The 19162-nt window shown below is 36.7% G+C and overlaps 1 protein-coding gene across 1 annotated transcript in view; it reads left to right on the top strand.

Annotated features, from left to right (window-relative positions):
- Positions 1-19162, top strand: part of LOC308199733 (uncharacterized protein) — a 129033-nt gene that overhangs the window by 52568 nt on the left and 57303 nt on the right. The window contains exons 12-16 of the mRNA XM_080604310.1: positions 6400-6489; positions 7573-7982; positions 8837-9012; positions 10299-11734; positions 15458-15702. The gene's annotated coding sequence lies outside the window, so the exon portion shown is untranslated. The remainder of the gene's footprint in view (positions 1-6399; positions 6490-7572; positions 7983-8836; positions 9013-10298; positions 11735-15457; positions 15703-19162) is intronic.

Raw genomic sequence — 19162 nt, 5'->3', positions numbered from 1 at the left:
GATAAGGTACAAAGAAAGCTGGTAGACTATAGGCTTTAGTAAACAAAGTTCGCAAGTATTTTACGTTAAGTGTAGGTCACCCTTTGTGCTAATGGGTTAACAGGTGCTCTCTGAAGATTTTTCTGGTAGACACTGTGATTTTTGATTCTGTGATGAAAGCAATGCCACAACAGGAATAAATATGTGTTTTGTCTGCCCTTGACTTGAATAACAGCTCTTTGCTGTTCTGCTTAGCTGATAACATCCATGTTGAAACTTCAGGAACAAAAGTGTTCTCATAAAGTCATCTGCAGAGACTTTGAGAGCGGTGCAGTACAAACGCTGTCACTGAACATTTTCTGATTGGTTTTGTATCTTCCGTAATGTGAATTCCTGGCCAAGATCTGAATTCTAGGTAACAAAGAGACATCAGAGGGTGCCTCTTACCTCAGAGTCTGAAATGATTTCCAGAGTTTGGCACTTGGAAGTGAGTATATTGGAAAGAACGAGAGTTCCGCTGTGTTGTACAATTGATGCATTGAACATATTACATGCATGTTAGCTTAATGGCTGTTTTTTTTTTTTTAATTATTTTTTCATGTAATTCTGAACACAAATGATTAGCCAAAGCATAATAGTTAAAGACTGCAGTAATCCAAGGAGGTTAGCTCTTTTTTCCTTGGCCAGCAATATTGGAAACTAACAAGTAGATGGCATTATATCTCTATTTTTAAATTGAGAAACAACTGCTTAGGATTTCATGTAGTGTCTTCCTTTCTTTTATAGTGTTACATGGTTAGTCTGAATAAAGAAACGTATTTAATTTAGCAGTTATAGCCTCTGATTCTAAATGATCAATATAAACATTGCATTAAAATCGACTCAACACAAAATGAATTAACTTTTACATTCAAATACTTTGGTTTTGATAAAATGCCTAACAAGAAATGACCTTGTGCTGGAAGTGGCCAAGTAATGAACTACCAATTTCCTGAAAATCAAAAGTATCTGTAGGTAATCAATGGGCCTGAAAATGGGAAAGGAGAAAAACAATGAATCTTTTTTAGCATTTCACTTTGCATTTTCAGGTTTATAATCAAGGAAGGAATCTTTCTCCCTCCAAAACTCACAGGTAAAAGTGAACTAGATTTAGAACAAAAGTTTCTCAGAAGGATTCAGTTAACAGTATCTGTGTCTAGTTATACTTATGGACCACCAAGGTTTAAAATAAGTAACTAGACATAGCAAACAATAAAGGGATGCAATTTCCCTGTATGTGGAGAGCATACAGATGACACTGAATTTGGTACGAAATCTTCTGCATGGGTGATTACTATGCCCTGTTAGGGATGGCAATTTACAGTGTTCAGAAGGGATCAGCTCTTGGTGCAAGTTGTGTGATGTGTCAAGGTCCAGGAAGAAAGAAGAGTGCCTAAGAATTTTAGAAAACATCCCTGTCTTACTCTTTTCAAAGGGGTGAGATCTGTAGAGCAGCAGTAATTTCAATAGTAAGGGAAAGGGGGAAAGGAACCATGCAGTATCTAGACTGTGAGAAGGTACTGTGCTAATGGAGTAGGTTAACATCTCCTCAGCCTTTCTGGTAAATGTGTGAGAACAGATATATTATTTTCACCAAGTCAGCTTTTAATATTAGGTGCAAGATTTCTATGAGCTTCAGCAGCTACACTGGCTCTGAAGCACCAGATTCTTTGCTGGACTGCAGTTCAGTTGGAATTGTAGCTGGGTTCCATTGGACACAGCTCCAGCATATGTAAAATGAGGCAAAAATGATTATGAACAAAGGATAGAAATTTATGTCAATCTGGAAGATCTACAGCTTCTGCTACAGGGAAATAAATAAGTTTTTAAAAACAAGTTAATCAAATTACTTAAATTCAGTCCTACATCCTATGCCTATCAGCAAATTAAGTTGGTAAATACATATATATAAATCTTTATCATGATTTTTCTAGAATAAGTGTGTTAAAATATTCCATAACAATCACAAACTTGAGAAAATTTGGATTAAGAAATGCATGTGATCAGTGAATGTCAGCATTCTGGCATTGCTACAAATAGTGATCAGTTAAACTTGTAAATCCATAGTACTTTATTTAATTGTAACAGTAAGGAATTCTAGGCAGAGGAATGGTAACAAGTCACAACAATTTTATTAAAATAACGCTTTTATAGATTACTTCAGTAAATCTAGAAGATCATCAGGATAAATGAAGAAATTAATTTAAAGAATCCCACAAAAGCCAGTGATTCTAGCTATTGCACAAAGAAATGGTGGTTCTTAAATAAAATTGTTCACTGCACAGTGTATTGTGAAATGTTCCCCTTGATTCAAATTTTTGTCCCAAGAGTAGTAACTTCAGGGTTTATCAGTTTCATGCAATTCCATTGTTTTCTTTCACAAGTATAAGCAATTGTCATATAATTAATATTTACCGATGGTAACAGTTGTTGCTGTTTAAGACCAAAAAAGAACCGCTAGATATAGTGAAAGGAAGATAATAAACTTAGAAAAAAAATCTTAACAATAATGTCTGTGCCCATTTTTGAATTGATTGTGTTAATATCAGTAGAGGTTGATATTTTCTATATTTGGATAGTTTTTCAATAATATAACTGCATTAGAACAAGTGCAGTTCAATATTTTGTGAAGTCTAATAACTAAATACACAAATATAATATTTGTGCAGTAGCCATCATGAACCAGACTGTATTACCTTACTACCTAGTTCTATAGATGCATATTAAGATTTTGACACAAATACATGTGTATTAAAATATTTAATAATGAACTAAAAAAGAGAAGCCCTAGAGATGACAAAATGAAGGTAAGTTAAAAGCTATATTGCATTATCAACTACTTAATATATTTGCCCCATAGTAAAGTTAGTTTCTCTACAAATTGGAAATGTAACTTGGTCCTTGATCTACCTAATGTAAGTTCTGGTAGAGGGACTTTTTGTCCAGGTTATTCTCCTGCAGGCATTTTAAACAACTATGCTGCACTTCCTCTCTTGCTACTTTAGTGATTGCTACTTCGTAAAATCCTCTCCAATAACACTTGTTCTTTTCAGCCTGGTAAGTGGCCGTCCTCTCTTTGTGCACTTTGCATGCTTTGAATGCTGATAGATGAGATATGATTTACCTGGCATATACAGGTATATACAGGAGAGAAAAATTTAACTTCTTGTTACAAGTATTATTGATATTAAAGAATACAAAGGGTCTCCAGTCCTTAAAAAGGATGCTTCAAAAAGCTGCAGCAAGGTAACTTTTTAAGATTTGACCCTTTATTTAGAAAATCTCAGCACAGGTATGTGCCCATGCTGTTATTCAGTGAGGCATTTTATAGCATTTTATATTTCTGTAACAGAAAGGCATCATTTTCTCTACTGAAGATGCCTAGAATTTTATCTGTAGCTCTTTTGAGTCTGTTTTTCAAAAGCATCTGAGTGACTTGGGTATCTAAGTCCCAATGAAAGTCACTCAAACTTAGATAAATGGATTTTAGGGACAGGATTATAAGCATTTGCTATGAAATTCAGCATGCCACTCTCTATGGAATCTTAATTACTAACTGAGGTTGCAACATGTCCCTAACTTCTTTATGACATACAATAACTCTCTTTGAAAGATAACAGTCTTGATAATAGTCACCTGGGTGGATAAGTCACATACATGAAAACTTTACTATTTATTTTTTATTCACTCCTCTTATTGTGTCTCAGAAAATCTCCGTCACTCACTTCAGCTGACATTCTCCTAATTTAATAGACTATGCTTGTCAAGATCATATATCAAATGCTACAGACAATCAGTTAAGTCCTTAGTCATCTGTCAAATAATGGGGTTTTAGGTACAGTGAGAATAAGCTGGCAAAGTAGGCTATGTTGCATTCTGAGGTTTAAACTGTTTACTCATAATACAAAAAGAGCATTAAGAGATTGATAGTCTATTTGAAATTCCTTTGAAAATATATCCCAGACTGGATCTTTTCTGTTGCTTGTTTCTTGTGAGCCTCTTTAAGAAATCCGTTCTTTTAGATCCACAACTGCTATAAAACCAGAAACCTGTCAGAGCCCTACTGATCCAATTACAACTTTAAAACTTTAAAGCTTATGATTTACAGTGAGTTCATTACAGTTAAATACAAAGGAATCTTCTTCTTAAACTCTAAGTCATCTAGCAGTATATTTCGCAGTGGTTCACCTCTTTTTCCCTTCACTTATGCAAAGCAAAATAATAATTCTTGGAAATTAAAGGTAGGGATCATTCAGTTTCCTAACATAATTAGAGCAGGACTATAAACCATGCGCTGCTCTTCTGTTGAGAAAGCCTGTGTTCTACTGCGATATAAAATATGTTTTTTATTTTTTGTTTTGTTTTGTGTTTGTTTTCTTTTGTTATGAAAAAAAAAACACAACACATTAGTAAGATGCTGGTAAAGAGACTGTAGAACTGCATGTAACGCAACAGGCCAGTGTTGCAAGAGGTGGTGTGAACATTTCATTAGGTTTTATTTCCTTATAATGCAACTTTTAGATGAAATATTTAAGCAGGTTTAGACTTGTGCTGCTGTAACTGAACTGTGTCATTAATCTCTCTTTTTAGGCCATCTAGGGTTCTCTTAAACATAAGAATTGCCTGGCTCCCTTGTTGTACCCTTATGCTCAGTTTCTCTTAAACAGTGATATTCTCAAAAGAAACATTGAAAAATACTATTTGCAGTGTCTTGTTTATATAGATAAATTTAGAGAATGAATCCTACTGGATGACAATGGCTACCTTACATCTGTATAGTGCCAAATTGTTACATATATTATAATCATTAGTAAAGTGTCTGAGGTGACATTTCACCTTAGCAATTATACGACAACCTTCAATGAAAGATATGTTTGTGCTAATTGGTTTTGTGATTGCAGAGGAGCTTGTTAAATAATCACCTCTGAATCTCAAGAACAACTTTAAAACATGGTTAAAATGTTTACACAACTGATATTTTGTTTGTGTGGATACCCATCAGTGGTTATTTTCATAAGTTAGACACATCGCAGAGGAAACATCCAAGCCTACTTTTTAGTGGGAGTAGTCATGTTGTCACATTTCAGGCAAAACTCCCTGGATGAGGCCTGGAGGATTATGTATAACCATACATTTTGACAAGGGGAAATTTTGTCATCTCTGCTGTATGATGAAAGAAATGTTACTCTTTTACCATTTTTCCTGTGTGTGCAAATCTACTACTATTCATTACGTGTTTGTGTGATAGGTGCAGATCAGTTTGACACCCTTCTGATCTTCATCTTCGAGGTGTGTGACTGTTGAATAATGCAGCAAGTCCATTTCTCTAGAGAGTATCTTTGGTTCCACTAACAGATCGCTTCTGCCCATCTTTTTTTGGGGGCTTAGACGGGGTGTGTGGGGGCAGACCTTTCTCATTCTCCTTTCTTCACTACTCTCTCCTGGTCCTGTTTCTCTTGGCTGTGTAATTTTCCAAATAATGCTGCTTGTGTACCTCAGTAAAATTATGGTATTATTGCCTTTATTTTTCCAATGTTATTTTTTCTTCTTATATTCATTTTAAGATACAGTTTGAAAATGCTTTTGTACCTGTCATCTCTTCCAGTAGAACTTGTTAAAGCCATTATTGCTATTGTTATTTGTATCTGATTTATAATTCTGGGCAATACAGCTGATGTGCACGCCCTGTTGTGTTTGGCATTGTGTGTAAACATAGTGAAGGTAAAGTAGTTTGCAAGGCAATTCAAGCAAAGAGTGGGAGGTAAAACAGACAGAGCACTAAAATTCTAGCCCTCACGGTCCCTCCACTGAACACAGGTTGGAAACTGAAGAGTCCTGAGACATCTATGTGCACTGCATACTATTTTATCATCTTCTATAGCTTTATTTGCTCCCATCTTCTCTGCTTTTTTTTGACTAGTCTGAACCATTTCTTTGCTGTGCTATCCCACAACTGTGCCTTTGCTATAAAACCCTACTCCTCTGAAGACGCTGCCATCTGGAACAGCCTTTCTGAGTGTCTCTGCCTCATTGACTTCCTGTATCTTTTAAAATCTCATTGGAAAGCAGCTTTTCTCACTTGTCTGAGCCTCTTAATAGTATATTTCATCTTTTCCATTATAAGCTATTTAATTTAGTGATTATATTATTCTAATCTTTAAAGTACTTTAGAATACTGTTTGGAAGTAAAATACCCTGTGTTATAATGCTATTTTGGATTGTACATTTACAGAATAACACATTTGAAGTTATCGATCACGATAATATAAACATGTTTTGCTAGTCTGTCTTTTTTGATTGAATGTTGTCTACTAGTAATAGTGCAGATAAAATTGTTAATTGCTTTTTTTTGTTGTTGTTGTTAATTTATTTTTTTTGAAGGTTTGTAGGACAGAAAACGAGTGACTGAGCCACGGTCATTTGTACTTACCCCAAGTCATATGTGAAAGAAACCCACTCATTTTCCAGCATGTAGGTTACTTATCAGTGTTAACTGTCCCCAGTATGAGGGAGACAAAGCTGAATTATCACGGGGAATTCAGAGTTAATACCGAAGGAGACTGAGACTTATTGGAGACTTATTGATTAGGAAAGGGACTTCTGTAATTCTTGATTCTATGCTGTCAGTTTCATTATTTTTAATATGGACTTATGTGCCACTGGATCTGAGACTGCAAGTGGTTGCACGATGTTACTATAAATGCCTGGTTAACTTTAAATGGGAAAAAAATTTGCATTTTCAAATACAGAAATTTGGTAGAAGGTTGGTCATCAAAGACCCAGTTATATGGCAGGAGCATAGCAAGAAGTCTGGTGATAGCCCCAAATACAAAGGTGTAGCTCAAGAAATATAAGCAATTAGAGTTGGCAGGAAGAGGATGTCAGATGTGCAGCAGTCTCTTGCATGAATTGTCTCCCAGAAAGCTGAAGGACAGCACAAAATTATCTTTCCTTAGAGACTCATCCATTAATGGTGTTAATGACTGTCAGTTACATTCAATTTGATAGTTATCATCTGAAATGATTGATTGTAGCTATACTGCACATGGATATAGTTAGCAAAATCTCCCTGCACTTTAGCTACCCCTAAAAGATACTTACTCGCTAGCAGTAGAGGTCGATGGCTAGTACTCTTTGGATGGTGCTGTACACCTCACTGGTATACATCATGCTGTTTTTTTGTTTACGTGCATGATGGAAATACTGGACTGTGTTGTAAAGGGAAAGCAGTTTTCAAATCAACACTAGCTGGTTTGCTGCCCCTGTAGGACTGATGCATATGTTAACTTGCCAGAAGCGTTTTGGGAGATCGTAGAAAACTGCTTGAGAAAAGGCAGGATGGCCAGCATACAAAAATGGTGTTTTTGAAAAACAATTTAATACAAACCAAATTATATGTAAAGCAAAGGGCAATCAAATGTAATATAACAGTTACACAAAAGCATAGCAGATAGTCTTGGCCACCAAAACTTTTTCTGGAAGACTTGAAAGCCCTGGGATGAGCTTTTTTTTTTTCCCCTTTTTTTTTCTTTTTTTTTTTTTTTTTCTCTGCAGGTTGTGTTTCTAGCATTGTTAATAACACCATGATCACTTTGTCTTGCTTTTTGGGATGATATCTCCCAGAAGGAGGCTGTGTTCACCAGCTGAGCTCTTCGTGTGATGCCTTTTCAATTGTGGAAAGCCAGCTACTGGCAACCTCAAGCCTTTGAAGAGACCTGTTGCCACAAGGGCTTCCAGCTAAGGAGAAGCTGTACCTATAAAGAAAGGAAGAAATGGAGGAATGGTTCAGTTACCTGAACATAAGTGTCAGGTGCCGGCTTGATGCCCTAATTTTTCTGACAAATCTGTATGGGGCTGGCAGATACGACAAAGACCCACACGAGTCTGCTGTTCCTGTAGAGTGGAGATAGAAGCTAAGAAGGAAGCTCTCCATCATGCTTACAGCACTGGTAATTTGTGTGCAGGTAACTGAGTCACTCCTAGGATTTCGTTCTTGGAAATCTTCACTCCTTCCATCAGTGGTTAAATCTCTGAAGCACTGCATCCTCACCCTGAGATCACTTAAGTAATATAATTGCCTATTTATGTAAAAGTTCAATTTCTCCCAAGTTCAGAGGATGATGAATACATAGATTGTGGTTTGGCTTATTGCAGTGAGAGGCTTGAGGAAGAAAGCTTGGTTTCAGATCCATTTCTGTATCCAAGCTTCCTTGAAGCTTCAGGGATGGAATTGGGACTCATTATTGTAATGCATTACGTTAATACTATAGATGAAATTTCAGTTCAATCTTCTTCATGAGAAAGCCTTTGACATGATGTATTAACCATCAGATTAGAAGTAGACTGACTAATTATTTAATGCAATTGAATGCCAGGGTTTGTCATTTGATGAAGCTGGCTGGGTGGGGAATACGAATCTGTTAGCATCAGTGTGCTTATGAACTTTAAATGGGAGGAAAATTAAAATTCCTTGGATGGGATATTTATTCACAGTCTTTATTCACAGAGTGACATACCACAGTGTCATAAAAATGCTAGCATAAAAATACCTATCTTTTCATTCACGTGTAGTCTTTAGAAAAAAAGATTAACATGATCCCAATCATAGTTTATATGGAGCTGCATACTCTTATTTAACATGTCTGCACATCTCTATACTTACCTGAAAGACATCCCACAGATGGGTTGTAGTTTCTAATTATCATAAGGGCATAAAGAATGAGAAAGGAATAAGCCATCTGGGTCATTAACTCTAAATCCTTGCTATCACAGGGAAATTTAGGTTAAACTCATCAGACCACTCTTCCATCTCTTTCAGATGGTTCTCTGGCCATCCTCATTTTTTGGTACTGATCCTCATCTCAAGTACTTTAACAAGTAATTTCCAGTGTGACAACTAATCAGATATTCCACTGAAGTCCAGATAGGTTAGACTTACCTCATTTTCCCTTCCAGGAGACTAGTTCTCATACGGGAGGGAAAAAAAGTTGGCAGGTCAGTATTACAAATGTTTGCTTGGAAACCTAGCTTCTGTTAGATCCTGTTTTCCATTTCATTTCAGGCCTGCCCCCACCTGTTACAGGGTGTTTAAAATCTTATATGCAGTAGAGCCAAAAGAATAGTTCCATGATTACATTCATCACTGTTTGTTTTTTTTCCCTCCCCTGCATTTTGAAAGTTAAATATCACTTTCAGTATTCTCTAGTCACATGGAGAGTCATTTGAAGAGCCTTAAACAAATAATTAATTAATTTATAAAGTCTACAATATTTGATAATTCATATTCCAGTTACTTTGGGATGGTGATTCTCTAATCCTGTTCACTGACAGAGTTAGTAAATGTTTTGCTTAATCTCAACTTTGGTAATTTCTGTGACTGTACTCATACTCACCAGCTGTTTTACTTTTGCCCCAGATTCAGTACTGCTGTTACTAGAAATTGAATGTATGCATTTACATTTAGGACTATATCTAGCTTGTTTTATCAAACCACCTATAATCCACACTTCTTCTTTTCTTGTTCTTCTTTTATTCACACGATGAAATATTTTTTCTTCTACTTATGTTAATTTCCATTGTAAAATCATCTTGGCTTTTGACAGTTTTCACTGTCTGGCTTCCAAAATTCAGCTTCTTTACAGAATTAGTTCTTTTTTCATCCTTTGTGGGCCTTTTCTCAGTACCCTTTCTGTGTTTTCTCCAATTAAAGAGGACCATGTGTCTATTCCATATTTGAAGATTTTTACATTTTCCATAAAATTTACTATTCCCAGTATATTTATCTTCAAACAAATTCAAATAATGTCTACTGGTATGCAAATATGACTATGGGATCTATAGTAAATTTCTAAGACGCTATTGCAATGAAAATTATTTTACAAGTCCTCCTCAAAATCCTCCTGAACTCTTATTTAATATTTCCTGAAAATTTCTTGCAATAATAATATGCCATGCTAACTATTGCTTTTTTCTTCATTTTATTTTCTGCATAGCTTTCAAATACTTTTTAGTAAAGATTTCACCATTTTTTTACTAAAGTTTTTTATTTTCAGAAAACATATCTTCCTTCACATAATTTCACTTATTCCAAATAATATCAGTGCAAGAAGGTGAAAAGTGAAGTGGGTTTATTTTTTTATTTTTTGTCAATAATATGTAGTCTCTGAAATTTGTCGCTGTCCAAAGGAGTATTATGTGTGTAGACTCTGTCTTCATATAAAACATGTTCTTTTATTAAGTGATATGCATTGCCAAATGATGTGTCTCACATTTTTCCACAGCTGGTTTAACTGCCCTTTTCTGGTTTGACTTCCCTTTTCTGGTAGCTGGTAAGAAAAATAGAGACAAAACCACCACGAACAACACACCACCACCACAAAACAAAAACAAAAACCAGTAACAGTTACAAAAAGGTAAGGAAAGGTAAGTTAAGGTAGAAGAAAAGTAAGGTAAGTTACAAAAAGGTAAGGAAAAATTAAGCAATGAGTTTAGATGGAGACATCTAAAATACCTGATGAAAAAACTAGAAGCTGTTGTTCTTCATTAACAGAAGGTACAAGCTGCAGTCAGTGTTATATGGAAATTAGAAGCTGTTATAGCAGTGTCGGAGTTTTAGACAAAAATGCTCTGTAGGTAAATCGGTGTTTTTCTTGTATCAGTGTATCAGACTCTCTGATGTTAATCTACCTGAAACTGGTATTCAATTATGCAACATTTTAATGTAGAGGAAATGTTTTATGATGATAAAATAGTGTAATATTATACAATATGTATATTATGCATCTGAGAGACTGTAAATAATAACTCTGCTGTGGGCTACATGTGTATATGTGTATAGTTCTTCATTCTTTGTATAGTTCTTCACACACCTCTTTGAGAAGGGAGGTCAGCATTTTCAAGAAAGCTCCAAGCATTTTAATAAAACATTCAATATTTGAGCTAATGTCTCATAAATTTGAGACAGTTTTACTGAATGATAAAGGAAAAGCCTTGAACAGAATTTAAAAATGTTTAAATTTATAACTTACTAAATATTTAACTGAGAAAATATTTGCTGCAGAGAGGAGGAAAGGTTACTGAATGTCTCTGACTAGTCTTCGGCTCCTAATTAGGTATTAGATCTTTTTTTCTTCTCTTTCCTTCTGACCCCTGATAGCTGCACCTCTGTTTGAATGGACTAAGGAGTGTCAGCAGGTTTGGCATCTTGCTAGTAGGACTGCTGGCATCTCTGAGTTTCAGATAAAGAATTTGGACTGCTTTCCAAATGATATAATCCAAAAAAGACAATAGATCAACAGGGACACTTCCATAACTGAATTACCTTCTCTGTCACCAGAGGACTTACTGGAGTATGGCAGCAAGAATATAAAATCTGGTGATGTGGGTTAACAACATGAAAGGATATGCTTTTTGTCTGGTTAAGGGAGAAAAACTTCTGAAGGAAGACTTTCAGGGCATAAGAACTGAAGCAGTGAATTTCAGGCTCTCTCTAGTGTGAATCTCTGATCCTTTCCCGCAGCAAAAAAACTACTGGGGAAAATAAAAAACACGTTTCCACTGGAAAAAGAAAAAAAGTGTATGGCACAGTATAGTCTATTTCATTATTATTTATTTTACTGTAAGATTTTCCTTGTCAAAAACTGTCATTTTCCCTCCAGTCTCTTTAGCATAACGGAATTCCCACCATCCTTGGCAGCGTGACTGACTTTTTGGCTGGGTATGCATGATTTCTTTTGTACTATGTAGCGATAGTTCCTACATGCTCTGGGCTGTGTAGTTAAATTATTACCAGCAAATTTTAATGCAAGTGTAGTTGCTGCCTCCAATGTTGTCAAACTGGTAGCAATTTCAAGCAAAAAAGAATATACATCATGATTTACAGGTGTGTTTACATTTATATTAGAGTACCTATTAATTTTTAATCCTATTTGTATTTATCAAAAGCTAGAACCTCTATGTGTCCTCTACAAAAGTGTTCAATAAAACAACAGTCTCTGAGTAATTAACATGCCACAGGCATTTGCAAGAGGAAATACAAATTTTAATGGATAAATCTAGTTTTCATTTATTGCAAAATCTTGCAAATGTTTTTTAATGCGGTATATTTTTCATAACTATCTATATTTTTGGGCATCTGTATCTAATCTCATATGTACTATAATACCACCCAGCAGATTAGGTCTTGTCAAAATAAAAAGAGAAAGGCAAAATTATATTGTTATTCTTTGAGCACATAGAGACTTACATTTATAAGCCTTCCTTGAACAATTTAATTTCTGGTAATTAGAATGGTTGCAATCTTTCAGATTAGAAGGGTTTAGTGTTTATAAAGAGGTTGCCTTCTGTGTTGCAAGATGGTTATCAGCATGGGTCCAGTCTGGTATTAGCAAAGACACAATATTCAGGGAGATGGCTTTTTTCTACCTCTTGCATTTTTTAACCTAAAGGAACGAATTAGATTTGTAAGGGCTTCTGATCTTATTCATGCTCTGCTTATCACAGATTTCCTGTACAACTTGAATAAGATAGTGCCATATTTTAAGGCAATGCAGACCAGATCACCCCAAATCAGTATTCTCCCTCTTTAATGAACTTCGGCACAGGCTCTGGGAAGCATGCCAGGAGCGTGAGGGGATTTCACAATCTGGGGTGGGGAAAGGGCAAGGATTTAACAAAAAGAAAGGAGATAGCAGGTTACATGATGTAATCTCTTCTCATATCATTTTTGACATAGTGGAAAATTGGGTATATGAGCTCAAGGTGCCCTCAGGCATCTTGACTTGCCAGTGGTACTTACTCAGCACATCACTGACCTTGGCATTGTTATAGAATCAGATTTGTCCACAGATGAACTGCTTGTGAAGAGTTTATCCAAATACCGAGTCACAAAGGCACCTGGGTGCCTTACTCTTACTGACTTCCAAAGTTGATCAGAATTGACATTGCTGCACAGAATATTTTGTTTTCAACAGTCTGGCATTTTCCTTTGAAAACCTGGCAGGTAGGGAAATCTCACATTGGTTCTAAAACTTGCTGTCTAATGTTATCTGACTTGTCTAAGGTGGCCTTTGACAAGCAGAGAAGTGATTGCAAGGCTCACAGGTTTAAGGTTAGCTCCCTATCCCTGGGCCATTTGTATTGATGTATTCTCGTAAAGTTTAGTAGGTTATTCAAATACAACAAATTCCCAAAGTTCTAAGAAAGACATCTCAGGCTTTTGTTCTAAAAAAATAAAATCTTCTTTCTCTGGCGGTATATTGAAGTTATCTCTGTAAGGAAACTCTAACAGATTTATTTTTTTTCTTCTACATTGTTTGGTGAGAGGATGGGGAAGGTAATCCGATCCTTGCTATGTATTAAATGGCTCAGAAATGACATCTCTATGTGCATAGATATTTTAATTCTATTCAAGTTAATGGTTGTAAAGTTGATTATTTTTAAAATATCTGAATTTTTGGTTGTACAATCAAGTGGGATTCTCAATTACATTCAAAGCTTTATTTTTAAAAGCAGGATTGATATTTTTCAAAGCCAGTTTTGTTTTAGTATCTGTACTGTTTTCAAACCTTGTTATGTTATATGAGCCTACTGCTGACAACTCCATCACTTTGGAATCATAACAATGATGTCTCTTTAGATTAAGTTTTAAAAATATATGGTGATTATGTTTTCTGTCTTATGTCATAAAAAGCAGAGCTTTACCACCACAGGTTTCAGAAGATTAAAAACGAGCCAAAAATTGTCCATTCAAATTTGGTTCCCAATATTTTTTTCTTATGCAAAATTATCATTCTTTTCTTCTTGTTGCTAAAGTACTGTTTTTGATGGCTGATTATGATCTAAAAATACTAGTACATTGCTCTAAAAATATTAAATATGAAAATACATAAAGCTTGAATACTTGCGGCAAAATATTTATTGATGTAAAAGCGGGATAAATGCTTTACATTTCAATTGACAACTCAACACAGTTGAGTAAAAATCTGTCCTGAATACAGAACAAAATGAGTGAGAGAACATCGTGGTGCACTTTGGTCACCCCTTGTGGATCTCAGTCTGTCTTCTGCTGGTGTCCTGCAGAGAGAGTGCCGCAAGGTCTGTGAGTCTCATGGTTGCAACATGCTACCAAACCTCTGCTCTTTGCCATGAAGAAAGATCTTTGTTGTCCTTCAAATGCATCTTTTTCATGATTTATGCAGGTCATGTGTTTTTTTTCTTTTCTTTTTTTTCCCCATCTGAGATAGCAGCAGTCTGGGCACTATATCTCCCAGATCTCCAAACACTGTTTTGTATTTCCTTTCCTTGCTCTCTATTTTCTCTAGTCACAAAGTCAGCCAAGGTACTAGATAATATTAAGCATCTCATTAGCATTCAAGGGACTGTCTCAGCGCTCACCTAGGGATTCAATTCCAGGCCAGGAGTCATCAACAATACATTTTCCACAACCTCCTTTCTTGCTGCTCCCTTTGTTTCAATTGGCAGCTCCAAACTTCTCACGTATCTGCTCGTTGAATAATATTGCCAGCATCTCAAGCTCTCACCATGCATAATGTCACTTTCCACATCTCTGTTTTTTAATATGAAATATATATATATATACATATATATTTTAAGGAGTGAGTAAACTACTTTTAGGGGTTAAAAAGGTGTCAACTTGAAACAGCTGAAACCAAAGACAGGAATGAGCCATTTTGAAGTAGAGTAGGGAAAACATATATAGCCTTTGCAACAAAGGAACAAAACAGCACAGAGAGGGCCGATATGCTTAAGGTCAGTCATCCACACTCCCGGAGGAGATTTCTGGAGGCACTGGTTTTGCCGAATGCACTGCAGCATTTGGCTTTACCCAATGGGCAGCCCGGAGATGAAACTCTACCTTTCCCTCAGTTACCTATTTACATTTGAAATTTAACAGCCTAAGCTGTGAGTTTAGGCTGCTAAAAAGTGAGTTTCTTCTTACAACCTGTCCTTGGCTTCTCTTTTGGGGTATTTAGCACTGCTTTTTGAAAGTGCCTTATTGCTGCCTGCCCCTCCTTCATGTCCATTTAAATGGCAGACCTGGCAGTGCAGCCTAGTGAGCAGCCAGGCACCAGTCTCCAAAGCAGGCTCACGTGCGTGCTAGATCCTGCCTGGAGGCGACATCTGAGGGCAGAAGAGCCTGCTCAGGGAAAAATCTGGGGTCTGCCAGATTCCTCCCACCTACCGAACTTCATCGTAAGGACCAGTATAGACACAGAGAGCATTCTCCAGGTTCGACACTGCTTGGCAAACTGAGTGGAGAATTGAGCTGCCTTTATATGGCCAGTGAACTTTTATGTGCTTGGTTTCGGCTGGGACAGAGTTTATTTTCTTCACAGACGCTCTTATGGTGCTATGTTTGGGATTTTTGATGAAAAAAGTGGTGATAACACATAAATGGTTTATTTTTTTTTCTGAGCAGTGCTTGTGGAAGAGTCAAGGGCTTGGCTTTTCTGTCCCTCGTGCGGCGCTGTCAGCGAGCAGCTGACCCAGGTGGCCGAAGGAATATGCCGTACCGTGGCTTCGTGCTCAGCAACACAGCCGGGGTAAAGGAGGAGGAATGCGGAGGGATGTTCAAAGTGATGGTGTTTGTCTTCCCTAGAAACTGTTACGTATGATGAGCCCTGCTTTCCTGGAAGTGGCCGGACACCTTCCTGATGATGTGAGGTAATGAATGAATTCCTTGTGTTGCTTTGCTTTCATGTGGTGTTTGCTTTTCCTAGTGAACTGACTTTATCTCAACTCGTGTTCTTGCACTCTTCACTCTCCAGTTCTCTTCCCCATCCCAACTGGGGAGAGTTAGCGAGCGGCTGGGTGGTGCTGAACTGCCTGCTGAGGTTAAACCACAACAGCAGTTGTAGCTTTTAAAATTATTATTATTTTTATTATTTTGTGTATTAGCAAAAACAAAGTATTTTTTTTCAGGTTTCTTCTGTGGAATTGATATAACTGAGTGGAATATATCCTGCTGCATTGTTATTTTGTACATGATGTCTGCCTATATAAATATGTTGTTAAAAAAATCTTCACTGAAGCAGGAAAATAAATCTTTATTGAGATAAGTGTCAGTAGAAAGATTCCTCAACGGTGTTCATTTAAAAATTGTCAGTTCTCTTCTGAGTAATGTCTGTGCATATGCAGTACCTGTGTGCGCCTAACTCACCTTGAACACTATGTTTGCTGATGAATTAAGAGGGACATTCATCAGAAGGACGAAATATAATGCAGAAAGTATATCTGACTGTGATGGGGTTTTGATGTTCACCACTGTGATGTGGAAGGTGTGGCTTTGCTAAGGTTCTGTGCTCTTTAATTCCTGTTGTTCTTTGGGTGTGCTGTGACCTATCTGAAAACTGCATTACTGGAAGGACCTTTTCAGAGTAACTTCTCATCAGAAGACTATTCTCTACTAATAAATTGTGAAAATGTTGCAAATTTGAAGTATAGAAGTTGTAGACTTAGGATTTTAGTTTGCACTGCTTGCAAACTCAGTGTAAGGCTCATGTGAACAGAAACATTAGCAGTTTTTCTTCTGTTTATCTGACCATTGAATGTTTAAATAGCAGACAGGAAGTATTTGCTCTTTTCTTTTAAATAGTGTATTCCCAACCTTAACCTTTACCGTTCATTTTTCTTCAAAATTATTAAAAGATTTGCTTCTATAATATCTCTTGCTAAGCAGATCTGGAGACTTAGTGCATTGCAAAGAGGCAAAAATTATTTTAAGGAACTTTCTGTAGCAGTATAAATCTTTTGTCTTTCCTGTAGGCCCGATGTTCTCAAGGCTTAGGAATGTAGGGATTTAATGATGTAATCAGCTCAAATATTAAATCAGTTCAGATCTCTTCTGTGTTACCAGGTACAACACGAAAGAAAAAAAAAAATCCACATTTTATTTTCTCAAAATCTAATTAGGAATAAATCCAGATTTTGTAACAAATTCTGCTGGGGTATTTCTAGTGTAATACTGTGGAATCAAATTTACGTGTAATACTGTGGAATCAAATTTACTCTGGCTTTTTATTGGGGTGTTGAGGATGATGACAAATCTCACAAAACTCCCCATTCCTTTATTCCCCTTTTGATGATTCTGGTCTGAGCTACAGAGCTATCAGATACAGCATACAGTGCAGTCCCTCAAGAAACGTCTTTGCTTCTGAGGATGTTCTTTGTGCAGCAGACTCTGGATTGATATCAGCCTAGAAGATGTGTCCCAGAAAGGATGAGGGAGATGAAGGCATGCTCAGTTTGCCTTTGAAAAACTGGAGTCTATGTTGTACCTTACTAGAAGGGATATTGTAATTATGCCACAGGAGTAATTCACCTTTACTGTGGGATGCTGCTTGCCTAGCTCAGTGGTCCTTCTTATGGCTTCTGGGTCTTATCCACTGTGTTCTTTCACAAAATGTATGTTCATTGCTTAATGATGCAATTTACCCTAAGACTCAATAATAAACAAAGAGTAGTATCTTTTGCACTCTTGTTGGCACATGGACTAGATCAGGAAATGCAGGCACATTCCTCTCTTCTGGGTTGAATTTCTACATAGATCAGACAACTGGTGCAGACTGCTGAAGGAACAATAGTTAAAGCACAAAAAATGTTATGAGAAAGCTGAGATAGTGAGGCAGCTTGCAACAACAAAGGACCAAGTGACCTGAGGGCCTGAAGCAGAAGTGAACCCATCTAACCTCTGGAAGTGCTAGAAATAATGATGAATAGTTGCAGAAAAAAAAAATCTTGTCCCAGCCATTCTGCCAGCTATTGTAAAGCTCTCACTTCTAACTTTTTATGGTGTCACTAGAGCTCCCTGGCCAAGTTCCCTACCCCTGTGGGTGTACCTTCTTTCCTCATTTTTTACCCACACCAGGACTGCTGTTTCCTCTAAGTTTCTCTGCATTTGGAGCTCTTGCAATCTCCCCCTTTTTCACTCTTCTACCTTTTTTATCACCTTCAGTGTGTTCAGTTCCCATTCGTCTTGGCCAGGATTGCCTCCTCACCTCCATGGGTACAGAAACCACAGCCAAAAGCTCTCTTTGATCCAAATGGGTGTTCCCAGAACATGATATCCCTGATATATTCTTCCCAGGCTCTCGCTCTTTTTGTTGTTGGCTGTTGCTGGCCACGTTGGCCCTTCCTTGTGTTCTGATCTTAGCTGTGTGACAAGGCATAGTTTCACAGTCTTGAGAATGAAAGCTAAGATCATGGCTTGTACTTTGACAGCGGAGATAGATAATGGGCACTTCGCTGCATGTCTTACAATGCAAAAACAGCTGAGCCAACCGTTCCCATAGAAGTCCAATTGGTTGCAGTAGGCATTATATTCATTCTGACAATGATAAAATGATTGCTTTAGTATCTGGCTGCGTAGCCCATTTACAGCATGCGCACTGGTATTATGAGAGTGTTTCAATTGTGAAAATCATTGAGATGTAAATGTCATGATCATAATTTATCTTCATTAAAAATTCCATTGGAAGAATGAAAATTAATACATGTCCTATATAGAGTACCAGCTACTAAAAAGTAATATGTTATACTGAAAATAGGGACTTAGGACTCAAACTACATCAGAAAATAACTCAGAAGCACATTCTAGTGATGTGACAGGTGGTTATCTCAAGGGCATTGCCAGAAATATTTTACTGGCTCTCAGTTCTTGTCTGGAGTGGTGTAATATTTCATCGTTCTCTAATAGCAATCTTAACACCTCTTTCCCCCTCCCAACACAGAGAACCAGCCAAACAGACGGGGCTGTCATTGTTGTGTTTTAATGCTTGAAAATGACTGTATCACTTAAAACCACCGTCAGCTTGGAGCACAAAAGCCAGCCCTGAATTTTATTGATGTCACTGGAAAGAATTCCATTAAATTCATTGATCATTGACTCACATTATTTCTCTTGTAGTCATTCATGGTTCTTTTATAGTTTGTATTTTCATAATTTTATTTAGTTACTGATTTATATGGTGACTGAAATTCTGCTTTTAAGTTCAACAGATATTGGCTCATTCTAGTATTATACATATATCATAGATGCAGAATTGTCTGGCTAACTATCTATTAGAAATATATTTTCTTTTTCCTCTTTGTATAGATAACTTCATATGTATGGTATTTTGGGGTG

The sequence above is a fragment of the Anser brachyrhynchus genome (assembly GCF_964034855.1).
Source record: "Anser brachyrhynchus genome assembly, chromosome: 9".
Taxonomy (NCBI): domain Eukaryota; kingdom Metazoa; phylum Chordata; class Aves; order Anseriformes; family Anatidae; genus Anser; species Anser brachyrhynchus.
Note: the sequence above shows the minus strand (reverse complement) of the source record. Positions and strands in the feature narration are given on the sequence as shown.